The 24,376-nt window shown below is 61.4% G+C and overlaps 1 long non-coding RNA gene across 1 annotated transcript in view; it reads right to left on the bottom strand.

The window, feature by feature from the left end:
* Positions 1–323: 323 nt before the first annotated feature.
* The window catches only part of LOC137361391 (uncharacterized), a 28,442-nt gene continuing 4,389 nt past the window's right edge, over positions 324–24,376 (bottom strand). The window contains exon 3 of the long non-coding RNA XR_010972187.1: positions 324–979. This is a non-coding gene — a long non-coding RNA (uncharacterized lncRNA). The remainder of the gene's footprint in view (positions 980–24,376) is intronic.

Here is a 24,376-nt window from a genome sequence, read left to right as displayed (position 1 = left end):
AAAAGAGAGAGACACAGGGAGAGAGACAGAGAGAGTGGGAGATAGAGAGAGGGAGACAGAGAGAGAGACAGAGGAAGAGAGAGAGAAGGTGGGAGAGATACGGAGGGAGAGACAGAGAACGAGACAGAAAGAGAGAGAAAGAGAGAGAAAAAGGGAGAGAGAGAGAGAAAGAGGGAGAGACAGAGAGAGAGAGAGAGACAGCAAGAGAGACCGGGGGGGAGAGAGAGAGAGAGAGAGAGAGAGAGAGAGTGAGAGTGAGGGACAGATAGTGTGAGTCAGTGGGTGTAATGAAGAGACACTGCTCATATTTGCTTCTGGTTTAATTGTCGGTTTATTGTGGGTTGCACTGCCCCCAGTGTAGGCAGGGCCACATGGCACCGTGACTGTTTACATAGGAAGTTGCCAGTATAAAGGTCGCCAAGGAAACAGTGAATGGAAAGATATAAAAAATAAGCAGAGAATGTTTGCTGTTAAAATAGGAGCTGATTGTCGGTCAGACACACGGTAAATAAACAACGGCTGCTCACCAGAGTAAATATAATTCTATATATTTATATTTTATACAGCATATATTATATACATCCAGAAAGAGTGCTTTCAGATGGAGGGAGGGACCCTCTGCATTGTGGGATGGGCCTGGGAGAATGGGAGGACTCACTGGGAGAATGAGACGATAGGTGGGGGGAGGGGGATGGAGAGGGAGAAGGAGGAAAGAAAGGGGGAGAAGGAGGGAGAGAGGATTGGGGAGGGGGAGAGAAAAGGAGAAGGGGAAGGAGAGGGGGAGGGGTGGGAGAGGGAATTGGGGAGGGAGAGGGGATTGGGATGGGGGCGGGGGAGGGAGAGGGGGAGGGCAATGGTGGGGGGGAGGGTAAATGGGGTGGGACAGGAAGGAGAGGGGAAGCAGTATTGATGTTTGTGGGGGGGGGGGGGGTCCCTTGTGCTCCCAGATTCCAGAAAGAGCAGGAATAACAGAGTCATTCTGAAAAAAAACAAGGAAAAATGAGCTTAACATTCTCGATCTGGAGAGAACTCCCTCAGTACTGACCCTCCGACAGTGCGGCACTCCCTCAGTACTGACCCTCCGACAGTGCGGCTCTCCCTCAGTACTGACCCGCCGACAGTGCGGCACTCCCTCAGTACTGACCCTCCGACAGTGCGGCACTCCCTCAGTACTGACCCTCCGACAGTGCGGCACTCCCTCAGTACTGACCCTCCGACAGTGCAGCACTCCCTCAGTACTGACCCTCCGACAGTGCAGCACTCCCTCAGTACTGACCCTCCGACAGTGCAGCACTCCCTCAGTACTGACCCTCCGACAGTGCAGCACTCCCTCAGTACTGACCCTCCGACAGTGCGGCACTCCCTCAGTACTGACCCTCCGACAGTGCGGCACTCCCTCAGTACTGACCCTCCGACAGTGCGGCACTCCCTCAGTACTGACCCTCCGACAGTGCGGCACTCCCTCAGTACTGACCATCCGACAGTGCGGCACTCCCTCAGTACTGACCCTCCGACAGTGCGGCACTCCCTCAGTACTGACCATCCGACAGTGCGGCACTCCCTCAGTACTGACCCTCCGACAGTGCGGCACTCCCTCAGTACTGACCCTCCGACAGTGCGGCACTCCCTCAGTACTGACCCTCCGACAGTGCGGCACTCCCTCAGTACTGACCCTCCGACAGTGCGGCACTCCCTCAGTACTGACCCTCCGACAGTGCGGCGCTCCCTCAGTACCAACCCTCCGACACTCCCTCAGTACTGACCCTCCGACAGTGCGGCACTCCCTCAGTACTGACCCTCCGGCAGTGCGGCACTCCCTCAGTACTGACCCTCCGACAGTGCGGCACTCCCTCAGTACTGACCCTCCGACAGTGCGGCACTCCCTCAGTACTGACCCTCCGACAGTGCGGCACTCCCTCAGTACTGACCCTCCGACAGTGCGGCACTCCCTCAGTACTGACCCTCCGACAGTGCGGAGCTCCCTCAGTACTGACCCTCCGACAGTGCGGCACTCCCTCAGTACTGACCCTCTGACAGTGCGGCACTCCCTCAGTACTGACCCTCCGACAGTGCAGCACTCCCTCAGTACTGACCATCTCACAGTGCGGTACTGACCATCTCACAGTGCGGCACTCCCTCAGTACTGACCCTCCGAAAGTGCGGCACTCCCTAAGTACTGACCATCTCACAGTGCAGCACTCCCTCAGTACTGACCCTCCGACAGTGCGACACTCCCTCAGTACCGACCCTCCGACAGTGCGGCACTCCCTCAGTACTGACCCTCCGACAGTGCGGCACTCCCTCAGTACTGACCCTCCGACAGTGCGGCACTCCCTCAGTACTGACCCTCCGACAGTGCGGCACTCCCTCAGTACTGACCCTCCGACAGTGCGGCACTCCCTCAGTACTGACCCTCCGACAGTGCGGCACTCCCTCAGTACTGACCCTCCGACAGTGCGGCACTCCCTCAGTACTGACCATCTCACAGTGCGGCACTCCCTCAGTACTGACCCTCCAACAGTGCGGCACTCCCTCAGTACTGACCATCTCGCAGTGCAGCACTCCCTCAGTACTGACCCTCCGACAGTGCGGCACTCCCTCAGTACTGACCATCTCACAGTGCGGCACTCCCTCAATACTGACCCTCCAACAGTGCAGCACTCCCTCAGTACTGACCATCTCACAGTGCGGCACTCCCTCAGTACTGACCCTCCAACAGTGTGGCACTCCCTCAGTACTGACCCTCCGACAGTGCGGCGCTCCCACAGACTGACCCTCCGACAGTGCAGCGCTCCCTCAGTACTGAACTTCTCACAGTGCGGCACTCCCTCAGTGCTGACGCTCCGACAGTGCGGCGCTCCCACAGACTGACCCTCCGACAGTGCAGCACTCCCTCAGTACTGACCATCTCGCAGTGCGGCACTCCCTCAGTACTGACCCTCCAACAGTGCGGCACTCCCTCAGTACTGACCCTCTCACAGTGCGGCACTCCCTCAGTACTGACCCTCCAACAGTGCGGCACTCCCTCAGTACTGACCATCTCGCAGTGCGGCACTCCCTCAGTACTGACCCTCCAACAGTGCGGCACTCCCTCAGTACTGACCCTCTCACAGTGCGGCACTCCCTCAGTACTGACCCTCCGACAGAGTGGCACTCCCTCAGTACTGACCGTCCGACAGTGCGGCACTCCCTCAGTACTGACCGTCCGACAGTGCGGCACTCCCGCAGTACTGACCCTCCGACAGTGCGGCGCTCCCTCAGTACTGACACTCCGACAGCGTGGCTCTCCCTCAGTACTGACAGTGCGGCACTCCCTCAGTACTGACACTCCGACAGTGCGGCGCTCCCTCAGTACTGACCCTCCGACAATGCAACGCTCCCTCAGTACAGGCCCTCTGACAGTGCGGCACTCCCTCAGTACTGACCCTCCGACAGTGCGGCACTACCTCAGAACGGACCCTCCGACAATGCAGCGCTCCCTCAGTACTGACCCTCCGACAGTGCGGCTCTCCCTCAGTACTGACCCTGGACAATGCAGCGCTCCCTCAGTACAGACCCTCCGACAGTGCGTCGCTCCCTCAGTACTGACCCTCCGACAGAGTGGCTCTCCCTCAGTACTGACACTCCGACAGGGCAGCGCTCCCTCAGTACTGACACTCCGACAGTGCGGCGCTCCCTCAGTACTGACCCTCCGACAAAGCAGCGCTCCCTCAGTACAGGCCCTCTGACAGTGCGGCACTCCCTCAGTACTGACCCTCCGACAGTGCGGCACTCCCTCAGTACTGACCCTCCGACAGAGTGGCTCTCCCTCAGTACTGACCCTCCGACAGTGCGGCGCTCCCTCAGTACTGACACTCCGACAGAGCGGCGCTCCCTCAGTACTGACACTCCGACAGTGCAGCACTCCCTCAGTACTGACCCTCCGACAGTGCGGCTCTCCCTCAGTACTGACCCTCCGACAATGCAGCGCTCCCTCAGTACAGACCCTCCGACAGTGCGTCGCTCCCTCAGTACTGACCCTCCGACAGTGCGGCACTCCCTCAGTACTGACCCTCCGACAGTGCGGCACTCCCTCAGTACTGACCCTCCGACAGTGCGGCACTCCCTCAGTACTGACCCTCCGACAGTGCGGCACTCCCTCAGGACTGACACTCCGACAGAGTGGCTCTCCCTCAGTACTGACCCTCCGACAGTGCGGCACTCCCTCAGTACTGACCCTCCGACAGTGCGGCACTCCCTCAGTACTGACCCTCCGTCAATGCAGCACTCCCTCAGTACTGACCCTCCGACAGTGCGGCTCTCCCTCAGTACTGACCCTCCGACAGTGCGGCACTCCCTCAGTTCTGACCATCCGACAATGCAGCACTCCCTCAGTACAGACCCTCCGACAGTGCGGCACTCCCTCAGTACTGACCCTCCGACAGTGCGGCACTCCCTCAGTACTGACCCTCCGACAGTGCGGCGCTCCCTCAGGACTGACACTCCGACAGAGTGGCTCTCCCTAAGTACTGACCCTCCGACAGTGCGGCACTCCCTCAGTACTGACCCTCTCACAGTACAGCACTCACTCAGTACTGACCCTCCGACAGTGCGGCGCTCCCTCAGTACTGACACTCCGACAGAGCGGCTCTCCCTCAGTACTGACCCTCCGACAATGCTGTGCTCCCTCAGTACAGACCCTCCGACAGTGCGTCGCTCCCTCAGTACTGACCCTCCGACAGTGCGGCACTCCCTCAGTACTGACCCTCCGACAGTGCGGCACTCCCTCAGTACTGACCCTCCGACAGTGCGGCACTCCCTCAGGACTGACACTCCGACAGAGTGGCTCTCCCTCAGTACTGACCCTCCGTCAATGCAGCGCTCCCTCAGTACTGACCCTCCGACAGTGCGGCTTTCCCTCAGTACTGACCCTCCGACAGTGCGGCACTCCCTCAGTTCTGACCATCCGACAATGCAGCACTCCCTCAGTACTGACACTCCGACAGAGCGGCGCTCCCTCAGTACTGACCCTCCGACAGTGCGGCTCTCCCTCAGTACTGACCCTCCGACAGTGCGGCACTCCCTCAGTACTGACCCTCTCACAGTGCGGCACTCCCTCAGTACTGACCATCCGACAGTGTGGCACTCCCTCAGTACTGACCCTCCGACAGAGGGGCTCTCCCTCAGTACTGACCCTCCGACAGTGCGGCTCTCCCTCAGTACTGACCCTCCGACAGTGCGGCACTCCCTCAGTACTGACCCTCCGTCAATGCAGCGCTCCCTCAGTACTGACCCTCCGACAGTGCGGCTCTCCCTCAGTACTGACCCTCCGACAGTGCGGCACTCCCTCAGTTCTGACCATCCGACAATGCAGCACTCCCTCAGTACTGACACTCCGACAGAGCGGCGCTCCCTCAGTACTGACCCTCCGACTGTGCGGCTCTCCCTCAGTACTGACCCTCCGACAGTGCGGCACTCCCTCAGTACTGACACTCCGACAGAGCGGCGCTCCCTCAGTACTGACCCTCCGACAGTGCGGCACTCCCTCAGTACTGACCCTCTCACAGTGCGGCACTCCCTCAGTACTGACCCTCCGACAGTGTGACACTCCCTCAGTACTGACCCTCCGACAGTGTGGCTCTCCCTCAGTACTGACCCTCCGACAGTGCGGCACTCCCTCAGTACTGACACTCCGACAGAGCGGCGCTCCCTCAGTACTGACCCTCCGACAGTGCGGCTCTCCCTCAGTACTGACCCTCCGACAGTGCGGCACTCCCTCAATACTGACCCTCTCACAGTGCGGCACTCCCTCAGTACTGACCCTCCGACAGTGTGGCACTCCCTCAGTACTGACCCTCCGACAGTGCGGCGCTCCCTCAGTACTGACACTCGACAGAGTGGCTCTCCCTCAGTACTGACCCTCCGACAGTGCGGCGCTCCCTCAGTACTGACACTCGACAGAGTGGCTCTCCCTCAGTACTGACCCTCCGACAGTGCGGCGCTCCCTCAGTACTGACACTCCGACAGTGCGGCGCTCCCTCAGTACTGACACTCCGACAGAGTGGCTCTCCCTCAGTACTAACCCTCCGACAATGCTGTGCTCCCTCAGTACAGACCCTCCGACAGTGCGTCGCTCCCTCAGTACTGACCCTCCGACAGTGCGGCACTCCCTCAGTACTGACCCTCCGACAGTGCGGCACTCCCTCAGTACTGACACTCCGACAGGGCGGCGCTCCCTCAGGACTGACACTCCGACAGGGCGGCGCTGCCTCAGTACTGACACTCCGACAGAGCGGCACTCCCTCAGTACTGATCCTCCGACAGTGCGACACTCCCTCAGTACTGACCCTCCGACAGAGCGGCTCTCCCCCAGTACGGACACTCCGACAATGCAGCGCTCCCTCAGTACAGGCCCTCTGACAGTGCGGCACTCCCTCAGTACTGACCCTCTGACAGTGCGGCACTCCCTCAGTACTGACCCTCCGACAGTGCGTCACTCCCTCAGTACTGACCCTCCGTCAATGCAGCGCTCCCTCAGTACTGACCCTCCGACAGTGCTGCGCTCCCTCAGTACTGACACTCCGACAGAGTGGCTCTCCCTCAGTACTGACCCTCCGACAGTGCGGCGCCCCCTCAGTACTGACCCTCCGACAGTGCAGCGCTCCCTCAGTACTGACACTCCGACAGAGCGGCACTCCCTCAGTACTGACACTCCGACAGTGCAGCGCTCCCTCAGTACTGACACTCCGACAGAGCGACACTCCCTCAGTACTGACACTCCAACAGTGCGGCGCTCCCTCAGTACTGACACTCCGACAGAGCGGCACTCCCTCAGTACTGACCCTCTGACAGTGCAGCTCTCCCTCAGTACTGACCCTCCGAAAGTGCGGCACTCCCTCAGTACTGACCCTCTCACAGTGCGGCACTCCCTCAGTACTGACCCTCCGACATTGCGGCACTCCCTCAGTACTGACCCTCCGACATTGCGGCACTCCCTCAGTACTGACCCTCCGACATTGCGGCACTCCCTCAGTACTGACCCTCCGAAAGTGCGGCACTCCCTCAGGAGTGACACTCCGACAGAGCGGCTCTCCCTCAGTACTGACCCTCCGACAGTGCGGCACTCCCTCAGTACTGACCCTCTCACAGTGCGGCACTCCCTCAGTACTGACCATCCGACAATGCAGCACTCCCTCAGTACTGACCCTCCGACAGTGCGGCGCTCCCTCAGTACTGACACTCGACAGAGTGGCTCTCCCTCAGTACTGACCCTCCAACAGTGCGGCACTCCCTCAGTACTGACCCTCCGACAATGCAGCGCTCCCTCAGTACTGACCCTCCGACAGTGCGGCACTCACTCAGTACTGACCCTCCGACAGTGCGGCACTCCCTCAGTACAGACCCTCCGACAGTGCGGCGCTCCCTCAGTACTGACCCTCCGACAGTGCGGCACTCCCTCAGTACTGACACTCCGACAGTGCGGCGCTCCCTCAGTACTGACACTCCGACAGTGCGGCACTCCCTCAGTACTGACCCTCCGACAGTGCGGCACTCCCTCAGTACTGACCCTCCGACAGTTCGGCACTCCCTCAGTACTGACCCTCCGACAGAGCGGCTCTCCCTCAGTACTGACACTCCGAAAATGCAGCGCTCCCTCAGTACTGACCCTCCGACAGTGCGTCACTCCCTCAGTACAGGCCCTCCGACATTGCGGCACTCCCTCAGTACTGACCCTCCGAAAGTGTGGCACTCCCTCAGTACTGACCCTCCGACAGTGCGGCGCTCCCTCAGTACTGACACTCGACAGAGTGGCTCTCCCTCAGTACTGACCCTCCGACAGTGCGGCGCTCCCTCAGTACTGACACTCCGACAGAGCGGCTCTCCCTCAGTACTGACCCTACGACAATGCTGTGCTCCCTCAGTACAGACCCTCCGACAGTGCGTCGCTCCCTCAGTACTGACCCTCCGACAGTGCGGCACTCCCTCAGTACTGACCCTCCGACAGTGCGGCACTCCCTCAGGACTGACACTCCGACAGGGCGGCGCTCCCTCAGTACTGACACTCCGACAGTGCGGCGCTGCCTCAGTACTGACACTCCGACAGAGCGGCACTCCCTCAGTACTGACCCTCCGACAGAGCGGCACTCCCTCAGTACTGACCCTCCGACAGTGCGGCACTCCCCCAGTACGGACACTCCGACAATGCAGCGCTCCCTCAGTACAGGCCCTCTGACAGTGCGGCACTCCCTCAGTACTGACCCTCCGACAGTGCGTCACTCCCTCAGTACTGACCCTCCGTCAATGCAGCGCTCCCTCAGTACTGTCCCTCCGACAGTGCGGCGCTCCCTCAGTACTGACACTCCGACAGAGTGGCTCTCCCTCAGTACTGACCCTCCGACAGTGCGGCGCCCCCTCAGTACTGACCCTCCGACAGAGCGGCGCTCCCTCAGTACTGACCCTCCGACAGTGCGGCTCTCCCTCAGTACTGACCCTCCGACAATGCAGCGCTCCCTCAGTACAGACCCTCCGACAGTGCGGCACTCCCTCAGTACTGACCCTCCGACAGTGCGGCGCTCCCTCAGGACTGTCACTCCGTCAGAGTGGCTCTCCCTCAGAACTGACCCTCCGACAGTGCAGCACTCCCTCAGTACTGACACTCCGACAGTGCGGCGCTCCCTCAGTACTGACACTCCGACAGAGCGGCACTCCCTCAGTACTGACCCTCCGACAGTGCAGCTCTCCCTCAGTACTGACCCTCCGACATTGCGGCACTCCCTCAGTACTGACCCTCCGAAAGTGCGGCACTCCCTCAGTACTGACCCTCTCACAGTGCGGCACTCCCTCAGTACTGACCCTCCGACATTGCGGCACTCCCTCAGTACTGACCCTCCGACATTGCGGCACTCCCTCAGTACTGACCCTCCGAAAGTGCGGCGCTCCCTCAGGAGTGACACTCCGACAGAGCGGCTCTCCCTCAGTACTGACCCTCCGACAGTGCGGCACTCCCTCAGTACTGACCCTCTCACAGTGCGGCACTCCCTCAGTACTGACCATCCGACAATGCAGCACTCCCTCAGTACTGACCCTCCGACAGTGCGGCGCTCCCTCAGTACTGACACTCGACAGAGTGGCTCTCCCTCAGTACTGACCCTCCGACAATGCAGCGCTCCCTCAGTACTGACCCTCCGACAGTGCGGCACTCACTCAGTACTGACCCTCCGATAGTGCGGCACTCCCTCAGTACAGACCCTCCGACAGTGCGGCGCTCCCTCAGTACTGACCCTCCGACAGTGCGGCACTCCCTCAGTACTGACACTCCGACAGTGCGGCGCTCCCTCAGTACTGACACTCCGACAGTGCGGCACTCCCTCAGTACTGACCCTCCGACAGTGCGGCACTCCCTCAGTACTGACCCTCCGACAGTGCGGCACTCCCTCAGTACTGACCCTCCGACAGTGCGGCACTCCCTCAGTACTGACCCTCCGACAGTGCGGCACTCCCTCAGTACTGACCCTCCGACAGTGCGGCGCTCCCTCAGGACTGACACTCCGACAGTGCGGCACTCCCTCAGTACTGACCCTCCGACAGAGCGGCTCTCCCTCAGTACTGACACTCCGAAAATGCAGCGCTCCCTCAGTACTGACCCTCCGACAGTGCGTCACTCCCTCAGCACTGACCCTCCGTCAATGCAGCGCTCCCTCAGGAGTGACACTCCGACAGAGCGGCTCTCCCTCAGTACTGACCCTCCGACAGTGCGGCACTCCCTCAGTACTGACACTCCGACAGTGCCGCGCTCCCTCAGTACTGACCCTCCGACAATGCAGCACTCCCTCAGTACAGGCCCTCTGACAGTGCGGCGCTCCCTCAGCACTGACCCTCCGACTGTGGGGCGCTCCCTCAGCACTGACCCTCTCACAGTGCGGAATTCCCTCAGTACTGACCCTCCGACAGTGCGGCGCTCCCTCAGCACTGACCCTCTCACAGTGCGGAATTCCCTCAGTACTGACCCTCCAACAGTGCGGCACTCCGTCAGTACTGATCCTCTCACAGTGCGGCATTCCCTCAGTACTGACCCTCCGACTGTGCGGCGCTCCCTCAGTACTGACACTCCGACAATGCAGCACTCCCTCAGTACTGACCCTCCGACAGTGCGGCACTCCCTCAGTACTGACACTCTGACAGTGCGGCACTCCCTCAGTACTGACACTCCGACAATGCAGCACTCCCTCAGTACTGACCCTCCGACAGTGCGGCACTCCCTCAGTACTGACACTCCGACAGTGCGGCGCTCCCTCAGTACTGACCCTCCGACAGTGCGGCACTCCCTCAGTACCGACCCTCCGACAGTGGGGCACTCCCTCAGTACCGACCCTCCGACAGTGCGGCACTCCCTCAGTACTGACCCACCGACAGTGCGGCACTCCCTCAGGACTGACACTCCGACAGAGTGGCTCTCCCTCAGTACTGACCCTCCGACAGTGCGGCACTCCCTCAGTACTGACCCTCCGACAATGCAGCTCTCCCTCAGTACTGACCCTCCGACATTGCGGGACTCCCTCAGTACTGACCCTCCGACAGTGCGGCGCTCCCTCAGGAGTGACACTCCGACAGAGCTGCTCTCCCTCAGTACTGACACTCCGACAGTGCGGCGCTCCCTCAGTACTGACACTCCGACAGAGCGGCGCTCCCTCAGTACTGACCCTCCGACAATGCAGCGCTCCCTCAGTACAGGCCCTCTGACAGTGCGGCACTCCCTCAGTACTGACCCTCCGACAGTGCGGCATCCCTCAGTACTGACACTCTCACAGTGCGGAATTCCCTCAGTACTGACCCTCCGACAGTCCGGCGCTCCCTCAGCACTGACCCTCTCACAGTGCGGAATTCCCTCAGTACTGACCCTCCGACAGTGCGGCACTCCCTCCGTACTGACCCTCCGACAGGGCGGCGCTCCTTCCGTACTGACCCTCCGACAGTGCGGCACTCCCTCAGTCCTGACCCTCTCACAATGCGGCACTCCCTCAGCACTGACCCTCTCACAGTGCGGCACTCCCTCAGCACTGACCCTCTGACAGTGCGGCACTCCCTCCGTACTGACCCTCCGACAGTGCGGCGCTCCTTCCGTACTGACCCTCCGACAGTGCGGCACTCCTTCAGTACTGAACTTCTCACAGTGCGGCACTCCCTCAGCACTGACCCTCTGACAGTGCGGCATTCCCTCAGTACTGACACTCCGACAGTGTGGCACTCCCTCAGTACTGACCCTCCGACAATGCGGCGCTCCCTCAGTACTGACCCTCCGACAGTGTGGCACTCCCTCAGTACTGACCCTCCGACAGTGTGGCACTCCCTCAGTACTGACCCTCTGACAGTGCGGCACTCCCTCAGTACTGACCCTCCGACAGTGTGGCACTCCCTCAGTACTGATCCTCCGACAGTGTGGCACTCCCTCAGTACTGACCCTTTAACAGTGCGGCATTCCCTCAGTACTGACCCTCCGACAGTGCGGCACTCCCTCAGTACTGACCCTCCAACAATGCAGCGCTCCCTCAGTACTGACCCTCCGGCAGTGCGGCGCTCCCTCAGTACTGACCCTCCGACAGTGCGGCGCTCCCTCAGTACTGACCCTCCGACAGTGCGGCGCTCCCTCAGGACTGACCCTCTGACAGTGCGGCACTCCCTCAGCACTGACCCTCCAACAGTGCAGCACTCCCTCAGTACTGACCCTCACACAGTGCGGCACTCCCTCATTACTGACCGTCCGACAGTGCGGCACTGCCTCAGTACTGACCGTCCGACAGTGCGGCAATCCCTCAGTACTGACCCTCCGACAGTGCGGCACTCCCTCAGTACTGACCCTCCGACAATGCAGCACTCCCTCAGTACTGACCGTCCGACAGTGCGGCACTGCCTCAGTACTGACCGTCCGACAGTGCGGCAATCCCTCAGTACTGACCCTCCGACAGTGCGGCACTCCCTCAGTACTGACCCTCCGACAATGCAGCACTCCCTCAGTACTGACCCTCCGACAGTGCGGTGCTCCCTCAGTACTGACCCTCTGACAATGCGGCCCTCCCTCAGGACTGACACTCCGACAGAGTGGCTCTCCCTCAGTACTGACCCTCCGACAGTGCGGCACTCCCTCAGTACTGACCCTCCGACAGTGCGGCACTGCCTCAGTACTGACCGTCCGACAGTGCGGCAATCCCTCAGTACTGACCCTCCGACAGTGCGGCACTCCCTCAGTACTGACCCTCCGACAATGCAGCACTCCCTCAGTACTGACCCTCCGACAGTGCGGTGCTCCCTCAGTACTGACCCTCTGACAATGCGGCCCTCCCTCAGGACTGACACTCCGACAGAGTGGCTCTCCCTCAGTACTGACCCTCCGACAGTGCGGCACTCCCTCAGTACTGACCCTCCGACAGTGCGGCTCTCCCTCAGTACTGACACTCTGACATTGCGGCGCTCCCTCAGTACTGACACTCCGACAGAGCGGCGCTCCCTCAGTACTGACCCTCCGACAATGCAGCGCTCCCTCAGTACAGGCCCTCTGACAGTGCGGCACTCCCTCAGTACTGACCCTCCGACAGTGCGGCACTCCCTCAGCACTGACCTTCCGACATGGCGTCACTCCCTCAGTACTGATCCTCCGACAGTGCGGCACTCCCTCAGTACTGACCCTCCGACAGTGCGGCACTCCCTCAGTACTAACCCTCCAACAGTGCGGCGCTCCCTCAGTACTGACCCTCCGACAGAGTGGCTCTCCCTCAGTACTGACCCTCCGACAGTGCGGCGCTCCCTCAGTACTGACCCTCCGACAGTGCGGCGCCCCCTCAGTACTGACCCTCCGACAGTGCGGCGCTCCCTCAGGACTGACACTCCGACAGTGCGGCGCTCCCTCAGGACTGACCCTCCGACAGTGCGGCACTCCCTCAGTACTGACCCTCTCACAATGCGGCACTCCTTCAGCACTGAACCTCCGACAGTGCGGCACTCCCTCAGTACTGACCCTCTCACAATGCGGCACTCCCTCAGCACTGACCCTCTAACAGTGTGGCACTCCCTCAGCACTGACCCTCTCACAGTGTGGCACTCCCTCAGTACTGAACTTCTCACAGTGCGGCACTCCCTCAGTACTGACCCTCTGACAGTGCGGCACTCCCTCAGTACTGACCCTCTGACAGTGCGGCGCTCCCTCAGTACTGACCCTCTGACAGTGCGGCACTCCCTCAGCACTGACCCTCTAACAGTGTGGCACTCCCTCAGTACTGAACTTCTCACAGTGCGGCGCTCCCTCAGTACTGACCCTCTGACAGTGCGGCACTCCCTCAGCACTGACCCTCTCACAGTGTGGCACTCCCTCAGTACTGACCCTCTGACAGTGCAGCACTCCCTCAGCACTGACCCTCTAACAGTGTGGCACTCCCTCAGTACTGAACTTCTCACAATGCGGCGCTCCCTCCGTACTGACCCTCCGACAGTGCGGCGCTCCCTCAGTACTGACCCTCTGACAGTGCGGCACTCCCTCAGCACTGACCCTCTAACAGTGTGGCACTCCCTCAGTACTGAACTTCTCACAATGCGGCGCTCCCTCCGTACTGACCCTCCGACAGTGCAGCACTCCCTCAGTGCTGACCCTCCGACAGTGCGGCGCTCCCTCAGTACTGACCCTCTGACAGTGCGGCACTCCCTCAGCACTGACCCTCTCACAGTGTGGCACTCCCTCAGCACTGACCCTCCAACAGTGCGGCGCTCCCTCAGTACTGACAGTCCGACAGTGCGGCGCTCCCTCAGTACTGACCCTCTGACAGTGCGGCACTCTCTCAGCACTGACCCTCCAACAGTGCGGCGCTCCCTCAGCACTGACCCTCTGACAGTGCGGCACTCCCTCAGCACTGACCCTCTAACAGTGTGGCACTCCCTCAGTACTGAACTTCTCACAGTGCGGCGCTCCCTCAGCACTGACCCTCTCACAGTGTGGCACTCCCTCAGTACTGAACTTCTCACAATGCGGCACTCCCTCAGTGCTGACCCTCCGACAGTGCGGCGCTCCCTCAGTACTGACCCTCTGACAGTGCGGCACTCCCTCAGCACTGACCCTCTCACAGTGTGGCACTCCCTCAGCACTGACCCTCTAACAGTGCGGCGCTCCCTCAGTACTGACCCTCTGACAGTGCGGCACTCCCTCAGTACTGACCCTCCGACAGTGCGGCACTCCCTCAGTGCTGACCCTCCGACAGTGCGGCGCTCCCTCAGTACTGACCCTCTGACAGTGCGGCACTCCCTCAGCACTGACCCTCTCACAGTGTGGCACTCCCTCAGCACTGACCCTCTCACAGTGCAGCACTCCCTCAAAACTGACCCTCTCACAGTGCGGCACTCTCTCACAACTGACAGTGCGGCACTCCCTCAGTACTGACCGTCCGACAGTGCGGCACTCCCTCAGTACTGACCGTCCGACAGTGCGGCACTCCCTCAGTACTGACCATCCGACACTGCAGCACTCCCTCAGTACTGACCCTCCGACAGTGCGGTGCTCCCTCAGTACTGACCCTCTGACAGTGCGGCCCTCCCTCAGGACTGACCCTCCGACAGTGCAGCGCTCCCTCAGTACTGACACTCCGACAATGCAGCGCTCCCTCAGTACAGGCCCTCTGACAGTGCGGCACTCCCTCAGTACTGACCCTCCGACAGTGCGGCACTCCCTCAGCACTGACCCTCCGACAGTGCGTCACTCCCTCAGTACTGATCCTCCGACAGTGCGGCGCTCCCTCAGTACTGACCCTCTCACAGTGCGGAATTCCCTCAGTACTGACCCTCCGACAGTGCAGCACTCCCTCAGCACTGACCCTCCGACAGTGCGGCACTCCCTCAGTACTGACCCTCCGACAGTGCAGCACTCCCTCAGTACTGACACTCCGACAGTGCGGCACTCCCTCAGTACTGACCCTCCGACAGTGCGGCACTCCCTCAGTACTGACCCTCCGACAGTGCGGCACTCCCTCAGTTCTGACACTCCGACAGTGCGGCACTCCCTCAGTACTGACCCTCCGACAGTGCGGCACTCCCTCAGTACTGACCCTCCGACAGAGCGGCTCTCCCTCAGTACTGACACTCCGAAAATGCAGCGCTCCCTCAGTACTGACCCTCCGACAGTGCGTCACTCCCTCAGCAATGACCCTCCGTCAATGCAGCGCTCCCTCAGGAGTGACACTCCGACAGAGCGGCTCTCCCTCAGTACTGACCCTCCGACAGTGCGGCACTCCCTCAGTACTGACACTCCGACAGTGCCGCGCTCCCTCAGTACTGACCCTCCGACAATGCAGCACTCCCTCAGTACAGGCCCTCTGACAGTGCGGCGCTCCCTCAGCACTGACCCTCCGACTGTGGGGCGCTCCCTCAGCACTGACCCTCTCACAGTGCGGAATTCCCTCAGTACTGACCCTCCGACAGTGCGGCGCTCCCTCAGCACTGACCCTCTCACAGTGCGGAATTCCCTCAGTACTGACCCTCCGACAGTGCGGCACTCCCTCAGTACTGATCCTCTCACAGTGCGGCATTCCCTCAGTACTGACCCTCCGACTGTGCGGCGCTCCCTCAGTACTGACACTCCGACAGTGCGGCACTCCCTCAGTACCGACCCTCCGACAGTGCGGCACTCCCTCAGTACTGACCCTCCGACAGTGCGGCACTCCCTCAGTACTGACACTCCGACAGTGCGGCGCTCCCTCAGTACTGACCCTCCGACAGTGCGGCACTCCCTCAGTACCGACCCTCCGACAGTGGGGCACTCCCTCAGTACCGACCCTCCGACAGTGCGGCACTCCCTCAGTACTGACCCACCGACAGTGCGGCACTCCCTCAGGACTGACACTCCGACAGAGCGGCTCTCCCTCAGTACTGACCCTCCGACAATGCAGCTCTCCCTCAGTACTGACCCTCCGACATTGCGGGACTCCCTCAGTACTGACCCTCCGACAGTGCGGCGCTCCCTCAGGAGTGACACTCCGACAGAGCTGCTCTCCCTCAGTACTGACCCTCCAACAGTGCGGCGCTCCCTCAGTACTGACACTCCGACAGTGCCGCGCTCCCTCAGTACTGACCCTCCGACAATGCAGCGCTCCCTCAGTACAGGCCCTCTGACAGTGCGGCACTCCCTCAGTACTGACCCTCCGACAGTGCGGCACTCCCTCAGTACTGACACTCCGACAGTGCGGCACTCCCTCAGTACTGACCCTCCGACAATGCAGCGCTCCCTCAGTACAGGCCCTCTGACAGTGCGGCACTCCCTCAGTACTGACCCTCCGACAGTGCGGCATCCCTCAGTACTGACACTCTCACAGTGCGGAATTCCCTCAGTACTGACCCTCCGACAGTGCGGCACTCCCTCCGTACTGACCCTCCGACAGTGCGGCGCTCCTTCCGTACTGACCCTCCGACAGTGCGGCACTCCCTCAGTCCTGACCCTCTCACAATGCGGCACTCCCTCAGCACTGACCCTCTCACAGTGTGGCACTCCCTCAGTACTGAACTTCTCACAGTGCGGCACTCCCTCAGTACTGACCCTCAGACAGTGCGGCGCTCCCTCAGTGCTGACCCTCCGACAGAGCGGCGCTCCCTCAGTGCTGACCCTCAGACAGTGCGGACGCTCCCTCAGTATTGACCCTCAGACAGTGCGGCAATCCCTCAGCACTGACCCTCTGACAGTGCGGCACTCCCTCAGTACTGACCCTCCGACAGTGTGGCACTCCCTCAGTACTGACCCTCCGACAATGCGGCGCTCCCTCAGTACTGACCCTCCGACAGTGTGGCACTCCCTCAGTACTGACCCTCCGACAGTGTGGCAGTCCCTCAGTACTGACCCTCTGACAGTGCGGCACTCCCTCAGTACTGACCCTCCGACAGTGTGGCACTCCCTCAGTACTGACCCTCCGACAGTGTGGCACTCCCTCAGTACTGACCCTCTGACAGTGCGGCATTCCCTCAGTACTGACCCTCCGACAGTGCGGCACTCCCTCAGTACTGACCCTCCGACAGTGCGGCACTCCCTCAGTACTGACCCTCCGACAGTGTGACACTCCCTCAGTACTGACCCTCCGACAGTGTGGCACTCCCTCAGTACTGACCCTCTGACAGTGCGGCATTCCCTCAGTACTGACCCTCCGACAGTGCGGCACTCCCTCAGTACTGACCCTCCGACAGTGCGGCATTCCCTCAGTACTGACCCTCCGACAGTGCGGCATTCCCTCAGTACTGACCCTCCGACAGTGCGGCACTCCCTCAGTACTGACCCTCCAACAATGCAGCGCTCCCTCAGTACTGACCCTCCGGCAGTGCGGCGCTCCCTCAGTACTGACCCTCCGACAGTGCGGCGCTCCCTCAGTACTGACCCTCCGACAGTGCGGCGCTCCCTCAGGACTGACCCTCTGACAGTGCGGCACTCCCTCAGCACTGACCCTCCGACAGTGCGGCACTCCCTCAGTACTGACCCTCACACAGTGCGGCACTCCCTCATTACTGACCGTCCGACAGTGCGGCACTCCCTCAGTACTGACCGTCCGACAGTGCGGCACTCCCTCAGTACTGACCGTCCGACAGTGCGGCACTCCCTCAGTACTGACCCTCCGACAGTGCGGCACTCCCTCAGTACTGACCCTCCGACAGTGCGGCACTCCCTCAGTACTGACCATCCGACAATGCAGCACTCCCTCAGTACTGACCCTCCGACAGTGCGGTGCTCCCTCAGTACTGACCCTCTGACAATGCGGCCCTCCCTCAGGACTGACACTCCGACAGAATGGCTCTCCCTCAGTACTGACCCTCCGACAGTGCGGCACTCCCTCAGTACTGACACTCTGACAATGCAGCGCTCCCTCAGTACAGGCCCTCTGACAGTGCGGCACTCCCTCAGTACAGGCCCTCTGACAGTGCGGCACTCCCTCAGTACTGACACTCTGACATTGCGGCGCTCCCTCAGTACTGACACTCCGACAGTGCGGCGCTCCCTCAGTACTGACCCTCCGACAATGCAGCGCTCCCTCAGTACAGGCCCTCTGACAGTGCAGCACTCCCTCAGTACTGACCCTCCGACAGTGCGGCACTCCCTCAGCACTGACCCTCCGACAGTGCGGCGCTCCCTCAGTACTGACACTCCGACAGTGCGGCGCTCCCTCAGTACTGACCCTCCGACAGTGCGGCGCCCCCTCAGTACTGACCCTCCGACAGTGCGGCGCTCCCTCAGGACTGACACTCCGACAGTGCGGCGCTCCCTCAGGACTGACCCTCCGACAGTGCGTCACTCCCTCAGTACTGACCCTCTCACAATGCGGCACTCCCTCAGCACTGAACCTCCGACAGTGCGGCACTCCCTCAGTACTGACCCTCTCACAATGCGGCACTCCCTCAGTGCTGACCCTCCGACAGTGCGGCGCTCCCTCAGTACTGACCCTCTGACAGTGCGGCACTCCCTCAGCACTGACCCTCTCACAGTGTGGCACTCCCTCAGCACTGACCCTCCAACAGTGCAGCACTCCCTCAGTACTGACCCTCTCACAGTGCGGCACTCTCTCAGAACTGACAGTGCGGCACTCCCTCAGTACTGACCGTCCGACAGTGCGGCACTCCCTCAGTACTGACCCTCCGACAGTGCGGTGCTCCCTCAGTACTGACCCTCTGACAGTGCGGCCCTCCCTCAGGACTGACCCTCCGACAGTGCAGCGCTCCCTCAGTACAGGCCCTCTGACAGTGCGGCACTCCCTCAGTACTGACCCTCCGACAGTGCGGCACTCCCTCAGCACTGACCCTCCGACAGTGCGTCACTCCCTCAGTACTGATCCTCCGACAGTGCGGCGCTCCCTCAGTACTGACCCTCTCACAGTGCGGAATTCCCTCAGTACTGACCCTCCGACAGTGCAGCACTCCCTCAGCACTGACCCTCCGACAGTGCGGCACTCCCTCAGTACTGACCCTCCGACAGTGCAGCACTCCCTCAGTACTGACACTCCGACAGTGCGGCACTCCCTCATTACTGACCCTCCGACAGTGCGGCACTCCCTCAGTACTGACCCTCCGACAGTGCGGCACTCCCTCAGTTCTGACACTCCGACAGTGCGGCACTCCCTCAGTACTGACCCTCCGACAGTGCGGCACTCCCTCAGTACTGACCCTCCGACAGTGCGGCACTCTCTCAGGACTGACCCTCCGACAGTGCGGCACTCCCTCAGTACTGACCCTCCGACAGTGCGGCACTCCCTCAGTACTGACCCTCCGACAGTGCGGCACTCTCTCAGTACTGACCCTCCGACAGTGCGGCACTCCCTCAGTACTGACCCTCCGACAGTGCGGCACTCCCTCAGTACTGACCCTCCGACAGTGCGGCACTCCCTCAGTACTGACCCTCCGACAGTGCGGCACTCCCTCAGTACTGACCCTCCGACAGTGCGGCACTCCCTCAGTAGTGACATTCCGACAGAGCGGCTCTCCCTCAGTACTGACCCTCCGACAGTGCGGCACTCCCTCAGTACTGACACTCAGACAGTGCAGCACTCCCTCAGTACTGACACTCAGACAGTGCTCGCCCCCTCAGTACTCACACTCCGACAGTGCGGCACTCCCTCAGTACTGACCCTCCGACAGTGCGGCACTCCCTCACTACTGACCCTCCGACAATGCAGCGCTCGCTCAGTGCAGACCCTCCGACAATGCAGCGCTCCCTCAGTACTGACACTCCGACAGTGCAGTGCTCCCTCAGTACTGACACTCCGACAGTGCGGCACTCCCTCAGTACTGACCCTCCGACAGTGCAGCGCTCCCTCAGTACTGACACTCCGACAGTGTGGCACTCCCTCAGCACTGACCCTCCAACAGTGCGGCCCTCCCTCAGTACTGACCCTCTCACAGTGCGGCACTCCCTCAGTACTGACCCTCCGACAGTGTGGCACTCCCTCAGTACTGACCGTCCGACAGTGCGGCACTCCCTCAGTACTGACCCTCCGACAGTGTGGCACTCCCTCAGTACTGACCGTCCGACAGTGCGGCACTCCCTCAGTACTGACCATCCGACAATGCAGCACTCCCTCAGTCCTGACCCTCCGACAGTGCGGCGCTCCCTCAGTACTGACACTCCGACAGTGCGGCACTCCCTCAGTACTGACCCTCCGACAGTGCGGCCCTCCCTCAGGACTGACACTCCGACAGAGCGGCACTCCCTCAGTACTGACCCTCCGACAGTGCGGCACTCCCTCAGTACTGACACTCCGACAGTGCGGCACTCCCTCAGTACTGACACTCCGACAGTGCGGCACTCCCTCAGTACTGACCCTCCGACAGTGCGGCACTCCCTCAGTACTGACCCTCCGACAATGCGGCACTCCCTCAGTACTGACCCTCCGACATTGCGGCACTCCCTCAGAACTGACCCTCCGACAGTGCGGCACTCCCTCAGTACTGACCCTCCGACAGTGCGGCACTCCCTCAGTAGTGACATTCCGACAGAGCGGCTCTCCCTCAGTACTGACCCTCCGACAGTGCGGCACTCCCTCAGTACTGAGACTCAGACAGTGCAGCACTCCCTCAGTACTGACACTCAGACAGTGCTCGCCCCCTCAGTACTCACACTCCGACAGTGCGGCACTCCCTCAGTACTGACCCTCCGACAGTGCGGCACTCCCTCACTACTGACCCTCCGACAATGCAGCGCTCGCTCAGTGCAGACCCTCCGACAATGCAGCGCTCCCTCAGTACTGACACTCCGACAGTGCAGTGCTCCCTCAGTACTGACACTCCGACAGTGCGGCACTCCCTCAGTACTGACCCTCCGACAGTGCAGCGCTCCCTCAGTACTGACACTCCGACAGTGTGGCACTCCCTCAGCACTGACCCTCCAACAGTGCGGCACTCCCTCAGTACTGACCCTCTCACAGTGCGGCACTCCCTCAGTACTGACCCTCCGACAGTGTGGCACTCCCTCAGTACTGACCGTCCGACAGTGCGGCACTCCCTCAGTACTGACCCTCCGACAGTGTGGCACTCCCTCAGTACTGACCCTCCGACAGTGCGGCACTCCCTCAGTACTGACCATCCGACAATGCAGCACTCCCTCAGTACTGACCCTCCGACAGTGCGGCGCTCCCTCAGTACTGACACTCCGACAGTGCGGCACTCCCTCAGTACTGACCCTCCGACAGTGCGGCCCTCCCTCAGGACTGACACTCCGACAGAGCGGCACTCCCTCAGTACTGACCCTCCGACAGTGCGGCACTCCCTCAGTACTGACACTCCGACAGTGCGGCACTCCCTCAGTACTGACACTCCGACAGTGCGGCACTCCCTCAGTACTGACCCTCCGACAGTGCGGCACTCCCTCAGTACTGACCCTCCGACAGTGCGGCACTCCCTCAGTACTGACACTCCGACAGTGCGGCACTCCCTCAGTACAGGCCCTCTGACAGTGCGGCATTCCCTCAGTACTGACCCTCCGAAAGTGCAGCACTCCCTCAGCACTGACACTCCGACAGTGCGGCACTCCCTCAGTACTGACCCTCCGACAGTGCGGCCCTCCCTCAGGACTGACACTCCGACAGAGCGGCACTCCCTCAGTACTGACCCTCCGACAGTGCGGCACTCCCTCAGTACTGACACTCCGACAGTGCGGCACTCCCTCAGTACTGACACTCCGACAGTGCGGCACTCCCTCAGTACTGACCCTCCGACAGTGCGGCACTCCCTCAGTACTGACCCTCCGACAGTGCGGCACTCCCTCAGTACTGACCCTCCGACAGTGCGGCACTCTCTCAGTACTGACCCTCCGACAGTGCGGCACTCCCTCAGTACTGACCCTCCGACAGTGCGGCACTCCCTCAGTACTGACCCTCCGACAGTGCGGCACTCCCTCAGTACTGACCCTCCGACAGTGCGGCACTCCCTCAGTACTGACCCTCCGACAGTGCAGCACTCCCTCAGTACTGACCCTCCGACAGTGCGGCACTCCCTCAGTAGTGACATTCCGACAGAGCGGCTCTCCCTCAGTACTGACCCTCCGACAGTGCGGCACTCCCTCAGTACTGACACTCAGACAGTGCGGCGCTCCCTCAGTACTGACACTCAGACAGTGCGGCACTCCCTCAGTACTGACCCTCCGACAATGCAGCGCTCCCTCAGTACAGGCCCTCTGACAGTGCGGCCTTCCCTCAGTACTGACCCTTCGACAGTGCGGCGCTCCCTCAGTGCAGACCCTCCGACAATGCAGCGCTCCCTCAGTACTGACACTCAGACAGTGCAGCACTCCCTCAGTACTGACACTCCGACAGTGCTCGCCCCCTCAGTACTCACACTCCGACAGTGCGGCACTCCCTCAGTACTGACCCTCCAACAGTGCGGCACTCCCTCACTACTGACCGTCCGACAGTGCGGCACTCCCTCAGTACTGACCATCCGACAATGCAGCGCTCCCTCAGTACTGACACTCCGACAGTGCAGCGCTCCCTCAGTACTGACACTCCGACAGTGTGGCACTCCCTCAGCACTGACCCTCCAACAGTGCGGCACTCCCTCAGTACTGACCCTCTCACAGTGCGGCACTCCCTCAGTACTGACCCTCCGACAGTGCGGCACTCCCTCAGTACTGACCGTCCGACAGTGCGGCACTCCCTCAGTCCTGTCCTTCCGACAGTGTGGCACTCCCTCAGTACTGACCGTCCGACAGTGCGGCACTCCCTCAGTACTGACCCTCCGACAGTGCGGCACTCCCTCAGTACTGACCCTCCGACAATGCAGCGCTCCCTCAGTACAGGCCCTCTGACAGTGCGGCATTCCCTCAGTACTGACCCTCCGAAAGTGCAGCACTCCCTCAGCACTGACCTTCCGACAGTGCGGCACTCCCTCACTACTGACCCTCCGACAATGCATCGCTCCCTCAGTACTGACACTCCGACAGTGCGGCGCTCCCTCAGTACTGACACTCCGACAGTGCGGCGCTCCCTCAGTACTGACACTCCGACAGTGCGGCACTCCCTCAGTACTGACCCTCCGACAGTGCGGCCCTCCCTCAGGACTGACACTCCGACAGAGTGGCTCTCCCTCAGTACTGACCCTCTCACAGTGCGGAATTCTCTCAGTACTGACCCTCCGACAGTGTGGCACTCCCTCTGTACTGACCCTCCGACAGTGCAACACTCCCTCAGTACTGACACTCCGACAGTGCAGCACTCCCTCAGTACTGACACTCCGACAGTGCGGCACTCCCTCTGTACTGACCCTCCGACAGTGCAGCACTCCCTCAGTACTGACCCTCCGACAGTGCAACACTCCCTCAGTTCTGACCCTCCGACAGTGCAACACTCCCTCAGTACTCACACTCCGACAGAGCGGCACTCCCTCAGTACTGACCCTCTGACAGTGCGGCACTCCCTCAGTACTGACCCTCCGACAGTGCAGCACTCCCTCAGTACTGACACTCCGACAGTGCAGCACTTCCTCAGTACTGACACTCCGACAGTGCAGCACTCCCTCAGTACTCACACTCCAACAGAGCGGCACTCCCTCAGTACTGACCCTCCGACAGTGCGGCACTCCCTCAGTACTGACCCTCTGACAGTGCGGCACTCCCTCAGTACTGACACTCCGACAGTGCAGCACTCCCTCAGTACTCACACTCCGACAGAGCGGCACTCCCTCAGTACTGACCCTCCGACAGTGCGGCACTCCCTCAGTACTGACCCCCCCGACAGTGCGGCACTCCCTCAGTACTGACACTCCGACAGTGCGGCACTCCCTCAGTACTGACACTCCGACAGTGCGGCACTCCCTCAGTACTGACCCTCCGACAGTGCGGCACTCCCTCAGTACTGACCCTCCGACAGTGCGGCACTCCCTCAGTACTGACCCTCCGACAGTGCGGCACTCCCTCAGTACTGACCCTCCGACAGTGCGGCACTCCCTCAGTACTGACCCTCCGACAGTGCGGCACTCCCTCAGTACTGACACTCCGACAGTGCGGCACTCCCTCAGTACTGACCCTCCGACAGTGCGGCACTCCCTCAGTACTGACCCTCCGACAGTGCGGCACTCCCTCAGTACTGACCCTCCGACAGTGCGGCATTCCCTCAGTACTGACCCTCCGACAGTGCAGCACTCCCTCAGCACTGACCTTCCGACAGTGCGGCATTCCCTCAGTACTGACCCTCCGACAGTGCAGCACTCCCTCAGTACTGACCCTCCGACAGTGCGGCGCTCCCTCAGTACTGACGCTCCGACAGTGCGGCACTCCCTCAGTACTGACCTTCCGACAGTGCGGCACTCCCTCAGTACTGACCCTCCGACAGTGTGGCACTCCCTCAGTACTGACCCTCCGACAGTGCGGCACTCCCTCAGTACTGACCCTCCGACAGTGCGGCACTCC

Source organism: Heterodontus francisci, unplaced genomic scaffold, assembly GCF_036365525.1.
Source record: "Heterodontus francisci isolate sHetFra1 unplaced genomic scaffold, sHetFra1.hap1 HAP1_SCAFFOLD_1150, whole genome shotgun sequence".
Taxonomy (NCBI): Eukaryota; Metazoa; Chordata; class Chondrichthyes; order Heterodontiformes; family Heterodontidae; genus Heterodontus; species Heterodontus francisci.
Note: the sequence above shows the minus strand (reverse complement) of the source record. Positions and strands in the feature narration are given on the sequence as shown.